Below are 4,456 nucleotides of genomic sequence, written 5' to 3' on the forward strand. Positions count from 1 at the left end.
AGGAATAAATTTAATTCTTTTCTCTCTCTCTCTCTCTCTCTCTCTCTCTCTCGCTCTCTCTCTCTCTCTCTCTCTCTCTCTCTCTCTCTCTCTCTCTCTCTCTCTCTATCTATCTATCTATCTATCTATCTATCTATCTATCTATCTATCTATCTATCTATCTATCTATCTTCTTCTTCTGTTTCTGCTTTTCTTTTATCGAAGGAATCGAGCAAAGTACAAAGAACGACGTCCCAGAGCTTTTTTCATGAAAATCGAATACAAGAAAACACTTTGATGGGATAACAAAAGCTAAACAAAGTCTCAATTCCCATCCCACGTTCCGATCTTCCTTTCCACAACACGTAGCTCATTTTTATTTAGCCTCTCTAATAAAAGCAACGGGCCTGCTCTAATTTCGTTTGAAGCCGTTCGTCCGCCACACGCCACTTTGTCCGCCCACAAATCACCTTTTCCCCGTTATTCGGGTTCAGCGAAAGGCGTTTACCAACACACTAGAGAATGCGTACTTTTACCCTCCAAATAAATCATCCCTTTAAAAGAACACAATTAAAAACAATTAGTAACGATCGTATGAAAAGAAAAATCGTTCTCGAAAAAGCGAGACGAAAAAAAAAATATTCAAATCGTTCACGAGCTAAGTTCGCGCGCGAAAATTCAAATTTACGCGAGACATTAATGTGCGAGGAGACTTGCTAATGCCGCTGAGTTTCGTTTCGAGTTTGCTACCGACGACGATGAGCAAAAGAGAGACTCGAAAAGCGGGTTTGCATACCTCGACCGCACGTGTTCCGCGAAAGTTGAGAGTACGACGGCTACATCGCAGGAAATACATCGTAGGAGAGAGAGAGAGAGAGACAAAGAGAGAAAGAGAAGGGAAGGGAGGAGATCAGGCGGCGCTCTTTTGCGAAAGAGCGCCGAGCCCTAAGTGGTTATGAGTTGGCTCGCGTGGCCGGTGGCTTTTGATTTCGGTACACACGACGAAAGAGAGAGCCCGTGGTCCACTTCAAAGACGCGGTTCAGAGGCCATTAGCCGTAATGTATATGACTATCTATCTCTCAGCCACCTAACCCCCCACTTTTACTACCACCACTACTCAACACTCACGACAAATTTATTCTCTCTTACTTTTTCAACGAGAATGCGTAAAACCCAAACAGGTTAGAATAGGCCGATTTTCATTCTAATTTACGTCGTATAAAGCTCAACCACAAAACGCATGCATTATAATATAAGACTTATCGTTAGTTTGATTTAATTAATAATACGAAGGAGTCCTAAAGTTTCGGCAAAGTCTTTGAAAACGCGAAATAACGTTCTCTATGTAATAGTAGAGGAGTGCTATCTCTCAACAAAGCTACTTCTCATCCCTCGGAAATGTTCCTAGTCCAGCTTAATTGCTTAGGTGATCATTAAATAACACATGCGTCCTGTCCTACAGCAGCTACCGGTAATACGTCCGAGAAATATATGAGCCATAGAGACGACACACAAATTTCCTCTTGTCGATGGAACGACGATAACACAATGGACGACTATTGTTTCGTGGCTATATTTAATGAGCAACGCTTTGTAACCCTCTTGCAACTAACGCATACATATATTTAGTTCTCTGTCCCTTTTGAAGAAGATTTATTTGTTGTTTTTCATCCATCTATGCCATGGCAATTTGAAAAATTTATACGTACATATAGGTTACGTCAAATGTTATTTTGTTGTGATCGATCGAACGAATAAAAAATTGATTTTAAGTTTTCCAATTAAAAGTTTGGAATGATAATTTATGTATGATAAATTTATAATTAAAAACAATTCACGTAACAATGATCAAAAAAACGTCGGACGATCCCTTTTAATAAATGGCTATCCTAATTAAAGAGCAAGATCGTGATCTATCGTTTGTTTTCCGTTGCCATTATTTTCTTGCTGATTTTTTAATACATCTATATCGATACGTCGATGCAATAGTCTAATTGTAAGTACGAAACAAGTGCATATCACGTAAACCACACGTTTTTTGACGAAATCAGGTAAATGAAAGTCCGATTTCACAATTAATATCGCGAACAAACATGAACAAAAGAAGAGTTAATTAATTGCACTGAAAATTAAATGACTTGAACCAATGAAACAAAAAGATCTCAATCGAAGTTATTAAGAATAAACACGTACAATAGATATAGACAATTAAAAATAAACCACTCGCTAGTAAATCCACAGGAATAATAAATTATAAATGATCAAATAAAATTTATAAAATATTATATATAATGTAAATGAAAAAGCATACAAACCAGAATTAAAGAAGCAGGAACAGGTCTGAACACGACTGGAAGGCTGCTTACACGAACGAAAACTGCATAGAGATGAACTAGGAAGGTCGTCCTCCTCTTGGTCGTCCTTTGATTGTTTATACATATTGTTGGTATTTCCTAGAAAGCTTATACAAATACACATATATATAGGTATGCTTATAATAGAATATTATAATCAATAGAAAACAATAGAACAATAGAAAATTCAATAGAATATCCAACCTGAAAAGCGTAAATAAAAATAAATGAAAATAAATAAGAACAAAAAATAATAAAGAAATTAGAATTTATCAATGCGTTTCTCTAAGAAATTATTTTAGAATTTTATTATATATAATCTACTTATCTACCGAAATATGATTAAAGATATAAAATTTAAGATACATTAATGTTTAGTTAGAATTAAATAAGAAAGATTTTGGAAACGCACTGAAACATGCAGCCATTCGCCCGGTAGTACTTGCATAGTATTATCAAAAATAATACTATCAGAATAATGGTAATCAGATAATTTACAATTAGATTTTGATAAAACGCAAGTAATATCGACCCAGATCCCACCACTTGGAGGTTGCTGCATATGGGTATCCACGGGCTAAAATAACATACTAATTAATCGCGTTTAATGAAAATCTTCTATCGACCCGATCGTAGTCGATCCCAGATTCATCAACCGCGATTTTGCCCTATCCTACCCGGGAAAAAAGCTTGGATTCTTTACAAATAATCTTAAAAATATCTTTACACGATCTCGATATAATTAATTCACGTAATATGATATACATATAATTTGTATATCACGGAAATATACAAAGTATATATATTTTATAATCACTACTATGTTAAATTTATAATTAATATATTATGTTATTGATAAATTTAAAGTTGGAGATTTAAAAGTTAAATAAGGTAATTGAGAAAATTATGAAACAAAAATATGTTAATTCATAAATAATTGCCATTTTGTAAATAATGGCATTCATTCATGAATCAACTGTATATATATCCAAGCTTTTTAAAACTATTTTAATTACTAAGCGGCAGATAATTAACCCATCATTTTTATCTTAAATTAGCCTTAAAAATAAGCTAACCTTGAAACTAGAATCCATAACAGTACAATTAAGAAACGTGCAAAAGCATGAAGCATAAAAGCGTGAAGCGTAAAAAATCAAGCATGAAGTCCCAACATGCACCATTTGCCATGCCTTATGAATTAACATGCAATAGAATTATGACATTTTGAAAAAATAATTACTTACTAATACTCTACCAGTTTCTAAAATAATGTATAAATTAAAATTATTCTGAGTTAGTTATATATAATTTTAGTATTTAGTATAGTTTATATTATTCTTTTGCAATACCAATTTATTCATTGTCGAATACTTAAAAAATTAAAAATGGTGTATATATCATAAATAAAAACGAACAAAATGAAACAACCAAAGTACGCAATTTTATTTTACATGTCTATCGACATTATCGATATAAAAAACAAATCACTAATAAGTTCTCAACAACGATAAAGTGTAAACCTAAAACACACATTTTCATTAATTAAACATTTCATTAATAAACACCTTCAAAATCTTTGGTAAATCTTACAAATATTTGAAATTATATTTTTTAAAGTAGATAATTATATTTAACATTTTATTATATATAAGTGCTTTCCTTCAAAAATGCATGCGCATTATTTATATAGCAGCCAATTTAGGCGCTCTATTACGTGAATTACGTGTAAATCGAAAAGAACTAATATTAACCAATCCAACGATGTTCACCTGTAAAAAGAAAATATATTAATCATACAATCAATATGCAAAAGCATGAAATAGAATAGCACATCCATTCGACGTACCAATATGTAGAAGCACTTTTTTCCTATATATTTTTATGAATCCCTGTCACGTTGTAAAAAAATTTTAACGCGTGACTGGTCCATCATCTCCACCTGTAAAAATTATTACTGACGAGCAAAATGACAACGTGGTTAAAAAAAAAATATGATAAGACTACGAGCCATTATCAGAGGAACATATTATGATCCTCTGAAAAAATGACTCGTCGTCGATAGTTGCCTTCTTGAGCCACAATATTGTGGGGGCCTCTTCGGCATATAGCCTCTTCTTTGCTT

The sequence above is a fragment of the Vespula pensylvanica genome, chromosome 17 (genome assembly GCF_014466175.1).
Source record: "Vespula pensylvanica isolate Volc-1 chromosome 17, ASM1446617v1, whole genome shotgun sequence".
In the NCBI taxonomy this organism is placed as follows: Eukaryota; Metazoa; Arthropoda; class Insecta; order Hymenoptera; family Vespidae; genus Vespula; species Vespula pensylvanica.